General features: G+C 36.6%; 1 pseudogene; it reads left to right on the top strand.

The window, feature by feature from the left end:
* Nucleotides 1-9,170: 9,170 nt before the first annotated feature.
* LOC131172268 (small nucleolar RNA R71) lies at nucleotides 9,171-9,265 on the top strand (annotated as a pseudogene).
* Nucleotides 9,266-10,355: the final 1,090 nt, after the last annotated feature.

The raw sequence follows: 10,355 nt of genomic DNA, 5'->3' as shown, positions 1-10,355 counted from the left end.
TCTTCGCACTGAAGATATGGAGGCACTACTTGTATGGTTAAAAGTGTTACATTTACACATACCACAAAAGTCTGAAATACTTGCCAACCCAGAAGAAGCTCAATCTTAGATAGAGGTGATGGATTGAGTTCCTGAAGGACTATGATTGTGTGATTGACTACCATCCTGGGAAGGCAAATGTAGTTGCTTATGCTTTGAGCAGAAAATCCATCACAACTTTGAGATCATTGAATGCCCGTCTATCCTTGGCTCGAGATGAAGCTATTTTGGCTGAGTTGCAAGTGAGGCCAAACCTACTATAGCAGATTTTAGATAGGCAGAAGGTAGATGAGAAGTTAATGACTACTATGAGTAAAATCTTAAAAAGGAAGGCAACTGACTATGAGGTAAAAGCAGATGGGTGTCTGTACTGCAAAGGAAGAGTATGTGTATCAGATGATGAGGAATTGAAAGCCAGTATTCTGAAAGAGGTAAAAGCCAGTATTCTGAAAGAGGCACACACCAGTATTTATGCTATGCACCCAGGACGTATAAAAATGTATCATGACCTGAAGCTTCAATATTGGTGGCCTGGTATGAAGAAGGATATAGCTGACTATGTGACTAAATGCTTGACATGTCAACAAGTCAAGGAAAACATCAAGTTCTATCGAGTTTACTATAGCCCATATGCATACCTGAATGGAAATGGGATTGGGTTACCATGGATTTTGTAAGTAGTCTACCTCTCACCCAGAAGAAGCATGATGTAGTATGGGTGATAGTAGATAGATTGACAAAGTCAGCACACTTTTTGCCAGTTAGGACTGACTACTCACTGGAGAAGTTTGCAGAATCGTATATCAATGAGATAGTTAGACTGCATGGAATTCCATTTTCCATCATATCTGATCGAGACCTAAGGTTTACATCGAGATTTTGGAAAAAGTTGCATGAATCCTTGGGTACACAACTCCACTTTAGCACAGCTTTCCATCCTCAGACGGATGGGCAATCAGAAATAGTAATCCAGGTAAACAATTGAAACCAATTGAATTAATACAAATATTGAATTGAAATGATAATAATAACATGAAATATATGGTAGGTCCTTGAGGATATGCTGAGGAGTTGTGTCATTGAGTTTGAGGGAAGTTGGGATAGATACCTCCCACTGGCAGAATTTGCATACAATAATAACTACCAAGCTAGCATCCAAATGGCCCCGTATGAAGCACTGTATGGGAGGAAATGTAGAATTCTAGTGTGTTGGACTGAATTAGGCAAAGATAAACTGGTAGGGCCAGACCTGGTGAAATAGACTGAGGAGAAAGTAAAGCTAATTAAAGCCAATCTGAAGGTTGCCTTAGACAGATAAAAATCCTATGCCGACCTAAAGAGAAAAGAAATAGAATATGCAGTTGGCAACAAAGTGTTTCTCAAAGTCTCACTGTGGAAAAAAGTACTGAGGTTTGGAAGAAAAGGTAAGTTAAGTCCTAGGTTCATTGGCCCATATGAAGTCATTGAACGTGTGGGTCCAGTGGCCTACAGGCTAGCTTTACCACTAGAGCTGGACAAGATCCACAATGTGTTCCATGTATCTATGCTAAAAAGATACCGCTCAGATCCTTCACATGTCATCTCCACGAAAGAAATTAAAGTACAACTGGATTTGACATATGAAGAAGAACCCATACGGATCCTGGCTCGGGAAATGAAAGAGTTAAGGAATAAGCAGATTCCACTGGTGAAAGTGCTTTTGAGGCACCACAACACCGAAGAGGCAACTTGGAAAAGTAAAGAGACGATAAGACAATAGTTCCCTCAACTGTTTACATCAAGTAAATTTCGAAGATGAAATTTAAATTAGAGGGGAAGAGTTGTAACACCTTCAGTGTAGCAATTCCGTACATTCTACTATTCAAGTGACCGGTGTCGGTCTGGAGAGTTAGAACATTTGGAAAAATATTTAAAATAAAGTGAGGAACCATAATTAACTCAAATATTAATAAGAAAAATTTATAAAAAATTTTAGAAATAAGATATAACCAAGTTAAAAGAGCCGGTGTCCTAGCGATGGGTAACCCAGAGGGAAGTTGCGGTTCTCGCAACTAGGAGCCTTAAACCCGGAGAAAATTTTATAAAATAATTTTTGAGACTCCAGAGAAGAGTCATTGAGGTTTCTATGACATTAGAATGCTAAGAAAATGCTTAGAAAAAATTTTTCAATTAGTACAGACAATTTTAGTTTGTTAAGCCAAATAGAGAGCATTTTGGTCATTTCGTCTTCAGAGATGATTTTTGGCCGACTTGTCTAGTTAAGTAAATAATTATTACGATCTAAAATATGAATAAATATTGCTAGAAGTGTAATTAAAAATGAGAAATGAAAATAAAAAAATAAAGTAAAAAGAAAATGGAATTAAATTAGATTTATGACATAGGATGACATCATTAAAAAGCTTACCACTAATTAGAAATTGAAAAGCCAATTAAAATGAGATAAATGCAATTAAAATGAAGTAAAAAAAAAAAAACACAAATTCTGCTATTCTCTTCCCATTTCAGCCATGCTCCTTGCTCTCCCTCATTCCACCATTAAAGCTTCACCAAAGCTTTACATCCCTTACCAAATCATCACCAAACCCTAATTTTCCTTCATGAAAAATTGTCCCTACCACTAGAGCAAGCCTTGGACAGCAATTTGAAGAAGGAAAAAGGAAGTTTTGTAAACTTGGGAGTAGCTCCAACAAGGTTAGTGTCCAATCTCCTACCTCTTTTACTTAATTCATGTTTATTGGCATGAGATAAGTGGAAATGGTAAGAAAAACAAAATAAAATTTATGTGTGTTCATCCCTATAATTTTGGCAGCTTAGGGATGGTTAGGGTTGATGAATTTACTTGAAGCAGAGTGGTTTATGAGCTGCCTTTGGTATGAGATGAGTGATTGAACATGTAAGTGTAAGTGAAATACAAGTGTAATGCATGAATAGAACTTGAAAATTTAGACACTTGAATAACATTAGGTTTTGCTCATGTAATGGTATATTAACATTGTAATGGTCAATTAGTGACCATTTGAATGTGCGTGAGGAGAAATTGAAGTGAGTAAGGATAATGGAGTTAAGCTTAGGCAGGCTGCCCATGCTGACCTACAGGACTGGGTGTGAGTCTAGTAGGTTTGGGTAGCCATAAATGGAGTTGTATAGGTTCAATTAGTGCAAGGCCAATTGGACATGAAACTAAACACATAATGGCACAACTTTGGCGAAGAAACCCTGCCCAGAAAACCAAACCAAGTTGACCTAAAAATTACCCTAATCCGAGTGACCAACATGCTGTCCCTGGAAAATGACTAAATGAATAGTGTTTGTTCAAATGGTCATAACTCAGTGTAGAAAAGTCAATTGATTTGAATTTTTACTAGTAGAAAGCTGAGGCATAGGCCTACAATTTTCATGAAGAAAACAAACCCAAATTTTGACCATAACATGTCCAAAAACTAATCTGCAGTCAGTGTACAAAAACTACAGAATTGATTCTGCTCAGAAATTCTGGAAAAATTACAATCCGGCCAGTTATGTTGTTTAGACCATAACTTGAGCTACAAAACTCCAAATGGAGTGATTTAAAAAAAATAAATGTAATTAGACACAATAAGGAACAACTTTGATAAAGAACATTTGGTCAAATTCTCACTGTAAGATGGTTTAGTAGAACAGTGAACTCTAGCACCCAAAACTGAAATTTTTGATTTATTCACCATTGGTTAGAAGTATGGATTGACAACTAATACCAACACTTTTGGGAACCAAAATGTGGTAAATTTATATGATTAGAAATTATGTAGCTATTATACATTGGAAAGTCAATAATTTGACCTAAATAGTAAAAGAATAGTAACCTTATATGTAAAGCATGAAAAATTCAATTAAAAACTTGAAAATGTGCCCTAGTACACCTAGTAAGATTAGTTTGGATAGGTTGGCATGTCAATAGGGTTCAGTTAGTAGTACTGTACATGGCATTATGCCATTCTGTGATTTTATGGCTTTTAGCCATTCTGAAATTATGGTGATACTTGGCCTTGTACCTAATAATTATTACAGCTTATTAGTTGTTCTGTTGTACACTAGGAGATACATATGTGACCGATGGTGTGACGGCCCGAGTTACTTGGTACCCAATACTAGTTTACCCATTTATCCAGTCCAGTCATCCAGTATAGGTTACTTGGGTAACTAAAAATGGAAGTTGATAAATTTAATGAAATCATTGATATAACAAGTGCCAAATAAATAGACTACAAATAATTATCAAAAATTTATCTGCATGAGACATCAATATATACACTACATATTTATTTTTCTTTTAATTCTTTTTATTTTATTATTGGCACCACTAAGCATTATTGCTTAGCGTGTCACTTTTTGCCACGCTTAGGTCCTGGAGAGACAGACAGAGAGTCCAGCAGACCATAGACTGGGTGAGGTCACAGATCTGCCTAGAGTTAGAGTCAGCTTTATTCTATAGCGCATCAGTGGTAGGACCTTTAGGTCCCTTTTGAAATTATATTTTTGCATTTTGTAATAGGTAGTAGTTTGTGATTTGTAAATTATGAACTCATGTAAATAGCAAATTTATGTAATCATATGTTGATGTACATATTTTGTAAAATTTCGTTAATTAATATGGTTTGAGAATATCTTCATGAAATTAAGTTGATTTTGAATTTGAATGAAATTATGGATTCATGTTGAGAACTTGAGATGATTGCTAATGTTGACAATTGTTGAGACCATGTTGATGGTTAATGGAGTTTGAGAATGATTGAAAATGATTATTGGAAGTGTTTTTCACAAGTTCTGAAGAACTGTTTTCTCCATTTTTAGCCGGTACTCTGCTGGATTTTTTATAAAATTTCAGAACCTCAAATGAATTTATAATTTTTATAAATGACTTAAATGAGTTAAATTTCACAAATTGCACTTCATAACCATGAAGAAATAAATTAAGGAAGGATAAAAATAATTGAGATAAAATATGGTGTTCCGGTACACTGTGTGGCATATCTTGCTCGGCTACATTGTAGACGAGTAAGTGGTGTCACATCAACATACCAAGGAACTAGGGATAAAGCTAATAATTGCTCATCGGGAAATGAATCATCAATTGGCAAATCCTCGATGTCTCCTGTGTATTCTAGTCTCAGCCTAGAGAGATGGTCAGCTACTACATTTTTTAATCTCTTTTTGTCCATGATTTCAAGGTCAAATTCTTACAGGAGTAAAATCCATCGAATCAGCCTTGGTTTTGCCTCTTTCTTGTTCAAAGGTACCAGATGATAGCATGATCTGTGAATATAATGACTTTTAACCTAAATAAGTAGGATCTGAATTTGTCAATTGCAAACACTACTGCTAGGAATTCCTTTTCTGTGGTAGCATAATTGATTTGTGTGTCATCAAGTGTTTTGCTGGCGTAATAAATGGCATGGAGCTTTTTATCTTTCCTTTGTCCAAGTACTGCTCCCACAACATAATCACTAGCATCGCACATGATTTCAAATGGTAGCTCCTAATTAGGTGGTTGCATAATAGGTGCTGAAATCAAGGCTTCTTTTATCTTGTTGAAAGAAATAAGGCAATTTTCATCAAAATCAAAGGAAACATCTTGACTCAATAAATTTGTTAATGGTTTAGCTATTTTGGAAAAGTCTTTGATGAATCTTCTGTAGAAGCCTGCATGTCCCAAAAAGCTTCATACTCCTTTGACTGATGTTGGTGGTGGCATCTTTTCAATGATCAGCCTAGAGAGATGGTCAGCTACTACATTTTTGAATCTCTTTTTGTCCATGATTTCAAGGTCAAATTCTTACAGGAGTAAAATCCATCTAATCAGCCTTGGTTTTGCCTCTTTCTTGTTCAAAGGTACCAGATGATAGCATGATCTGTGAATACAATGATTTTTAACCTAAATAAGTAGGATCTGAATTTGTCAATTGCAAACACTACTGCTAGGAATTCCTTTTCTGTGGTAGCATAATTGATTTGTGTGTCATCAAGTGTTTTGCTGGCGTAATAAATGGCATGGAGCTTTTTATCTTTCCTTTGTCCAAGTACTGCTCCCACAACATAATCACTAGCATCGCACATGATTTCAAATGGTAGCTCCTAATTAGGTGGTTGCATAATAGGTGCTGAAATCAAGGCTTCTTTTATCTTGTTGAAAGAAATAAGGCAATTTTCATCAAAATCAAAGGAAACATCTTGACTCAATAAATTTGTTAATGGTTTAGCTATTTTGGAAAAATCTTTGATGAATCTTCTGTAGAAGCCTGCATGTCCCAAAAAGCTTCATACTCCTTTGACTGATGTTGGTGGTGGCATCTTTTCAATGATCTCAACCTTCACCTTGTCAACTTCAATCCCTCTTTCTAATATCAAATGACCAAGAACTATGCCTTCTCTTACCATGAAGTAGCATTTTTCCCAATTCAGGATTAAGTTTGATTCTTCACATATTTGCAACACTTTGGATAGGTTAGCTAAGCAATCATCAAAAGTGGTGCCATAAACAAAAAAATTATCCATAAAGACTTCCATGATATTTTCAATATAATCAGAAAAAATAGCCATCATGCATCTTTGAAAGGTAGCAGGGGCATTACAAAGACCAAAGGGCATTCTTCTATATGCAAATGTTCCATAAGGACATGTGAATGTGGTCTTTTCCTAATCTTCTGGGTGAATAGGAATTTGAAAGAATCCCGAATATCCATCTAGATAGCAAAAGTAGGAATGTTTTACTAATCTTTCTAGCATTTAGTCTATGAAAGGAAGAGGAAAATGGTCCTTTTTGGTAGCACTATTCAATTTCCTATAGTCTATGCACATGCGCCAACCAGTAACTACCCTAGTAGGGATTAATTCATCGTTTACATTTTAAATGACAGTTGTCCCACCTTTCTTAGGCACTACATGCACTAGACTAACCTATTTACTATCAGAGATTAGGTATATAATACTTACATCTAATAGTTTCAAAATTTCCTTTTTCACTACTTTTTTCATGTTTGGGTTAAGTCTTCTTTGATGTTCAATAGTGAGTTTACTGTTTTCTTCCATAGGTATCTTATGCATGCAAATGGAAGGATGAATCCCTTTCAGGTCTTCTATTTTATACCCTATGCTCTTGCTATGTGTCCTGAGCTCTTAGCAATTTTTCCTCTTCTATTTCAGATAGACTGGCATTGATAATAATGGGATATTTAGAATTTGAGTCCAGAAATGCGTACCTTAGCATAGAGGGAAAAGGTTTGAGTTTTACCTGTTCAGAATTTTTCTTTAGATTACTTTTGTTTTATTCCTCCTTCAGCTCCTCTACCTTGAAAGCTTGAGCCAAAGGTAAGGGTGGATGAGCTGCTAAATGTTTTGCACAGGCTGTTATCTCTGTGTTCTCATCATTCGCTGTGTGGCTGTGCACAATGCATGCTTTAAGAGGATCTTCAGGATTGGTCTTATGAAATTCTTCCTCAACTTGCTTGTCAACTATGTCAACCCTAAAGCATTCATCAGGTTCGAATTTGTGTTTCATTATGTCAAACAAGTTGAATTCCACTTCTTCATCCCCTACCTTTAGAGTTAGCCACCCGTTTTTGACATCTATGATTGCTCCAGCAGTTGCCAAGAAAGGTCTTCCCAAGATGATAGGGATTTGAACATCCTCTTCTATCTCAAGGACAACAAAATCAACTGGAATGAAGAATTTGCCCACCTTGATAGGAATGTTCTCAAGTATTCCCACAGGATATTTAACAGACTGGTCAGCCAATTGCAATGAAATTATTGTGGGTTTCAGTTCTCTGACCTCCAGCTTTTGGCATATTGCTAGAGGCATTAAACTCACACTTACCCCAAGATCGCAGAGGGCCTTGTCTATTTTCTTGTAGCCAATGAGACAAGATATGGAGAAGCTTCCTAGGTCTTTCAGCTTTGGAGGCAGTTTGTTTTGCAGTATGGCGCTGTATTCCTCTGTTAGAGCAACAGTCTCATAGTCTTCCAGCTTTCTTTTCTTTGACAGAATTTCCTTAAGGAATTTGGTGTAGGATAGCATCTGAGAAAGTGCTTCAGTGAAGGGAATGTTGATATATTGTTTCTGTAAAACTTCTAAAAACTTCCCAAACTACTTATCCAATTTGGCTTTCTGGAATCTCTGAGGAAAAGGTAGGGGAGGTTGATATGGCTCTGGTAGCTTCTTTTTCTTCCTTGTTTCCTCCTCCTGATCCTTCTTGGCTTCTTCCTCTTTCTCCCTTGCTTGGCTTTCAGATTTTTCAGAGGTTTCCTCTGTAGGAACTTTCCCTGACTGTTCTAAAATTCTTTCACTTCTCAATGTAACTGCCTTACAATGCTCCTTTAGGTTCATCTCTAGTTGACTAGGCAGTTCACCAGCAACTTTGCTTGAAGAAGTTACTTACTGAGCAATTTGATTTTCAAGCATCTTGTTGTGGGTAGCAAGTTGGTCCATTCTGGAAGTTAGCTATTTGATCATTTCATTTTGCTATTGCTGGGCTGTTAGGAAGCTTTCCATCATGGATTCCAAAGTTGACCTTGATTCAGGCTGTTGGTTCTGAAGGAGTAGAAGTGGCTTATTCTGAAATCCGGGGGGTGCTGGTGGTTTGTACCCTTACTATTTGTTTATTGGTTGATTATGAGAACTTGACCAAGAGAAATTTGGGTGGTTCCTCCATCCAGGGTTATATGTATTTGAATATGGGCTGTGGGGCTGTCTCTGGTTGAAGTTCCCTCCATTATTCACATAGTTCATCTGTTCTGTGGGGAGCTCATTGAAGCTGTTGTACTCTGAACCCATGTATCCTCCTCCATAGCTGTCATCATGTTGACTTTTCATCCCTATAGCATTAACTTGCATTTTATCAAGCCTCTTTGTGAGCTAGTCAAATTGAGCATTTATCATGCTTAGGGCATCCACTTCTAGGATTCCTGCTGTTCTCCTTGTATTTTCCCTTTCATATTACAACTCGTAGTTGTGATATGCGACCCTCTCCAGAAGTTCAAGTGCTTGATCCACTATTTTCTCCATTAGATCATCTTTTACTGCTAATTCTACTGTGCTCCTTGTAGAGGGCAGTAGCCCATTATAGAAGTTTTCAACCAATAGCCAATCTTTTATGCCATGGTGTGGGCATTCTCTAAATAAGTCCTTATATCTCTCCCATGCATCATAGAGTGATTCACCTTCCCTTTGTCTAAAGGTTTTGAGTTCAACTCCCAACTTTGCAGTCTTTGTAGGTGGGAAATATCTTGCTAGAAAGCTTGTGAGAGGTCCTCCCATGTGGTTAATGTTCTAGCTGGTTGAGAAAGCCACTTCCTTGCTCTATTTCGAAGGGAAAATGGAAATGCTCTGAGTCTTATGGCTTGATCAGAGACCCCATTCATCTTGAATGTGTCACAAAGGGCAAGAAAGCATTGGAGGTGGTAGTACGGATCTTCTGTTGGTGAACCCCCAAACTGGATCTATTAGATCATCTAGAGCCATGCCGATTTTAGTTCAAAATTGTTGGCATCCACTGTGGGTCTTGTAACACTAGGTTGGAATCCTTGTATGTAGGGAGCTCTGTAGTCCTTCAAGGGTCTCAGTCTATTGTTGTTATTGTTGGCCATATTTGGAATTTCTGGATTCCCTTGATCTTGTCCTTCACGTTTCCTTTCTCTCCTGATAGGTCTTAGACTTCTGTCTATCTCTAAATCCAAATCAAAGACTTCTTCCTCTGATCTTGTTCTGGTTATGTACCAAACCGATCACCTGAGAAAGAATAAGAGAATAAAACAATGTAAAAACAAAATTAAATAATAAATGAAAATGCCTAAATCAGCTAAATCACTTATCACCTAATATTAATAAAATTAAAATTCCCCGGCAACGGTGCCAAAAACTTGTTTACTGGTTTTTCAACCACCATAAGTGCACGGATCGCTAACAAGTAATAAAGTGATGACTGAAGTATCATTCCCACGAGGAATTTAATTAGCAAGTACTAGGATACATGACAATTTTGATTGTTTAGGCTACCAAATATAGATGGAGAATGAGTTAAACCTATTTTAAATACTAAAAGTAATTTTTGAATTAAACTATTTATAAAAGCAATTCCAGAATTAAGATTTCACACTGCAACCTTACTATGGATTTTAATCTTGTCTATTCAGCGGGTTGAGATAATTGCTTTGATGGAAATTAAACCTAGGATATCCTAAGTCCTCTCTCAAGGCACTTAAGGTGTATTTTAATTAACCTAAACCCTACTTTCGTGGTAATTAAATTAATTAAAACCCTTTAAGATCTATGATTAATT

The sequence above is a fragment of the Hevea brasiliensis genome, chromosome 13, assembly GCF_030052815.1.
Source record: "Hevea brasiliensis isolate MT/VB/25A 57/8 chromosome 13, ASM3005281v1, whole genome shotgun sequence".
In the NCBI taxonomy this organism is placed as follows: domain Eukaryota; kingdom Viridiplantae; phylum Streptophyta; class Magnoliopsida; order Malpighiales; family Euphorbiaceae; genus Hevea; species Hevea brasiliensis.
Note: the sequence above shows the minus strand (reverse complement) of the source record. Positions and strands in the feature narration are given on the sequence as shown.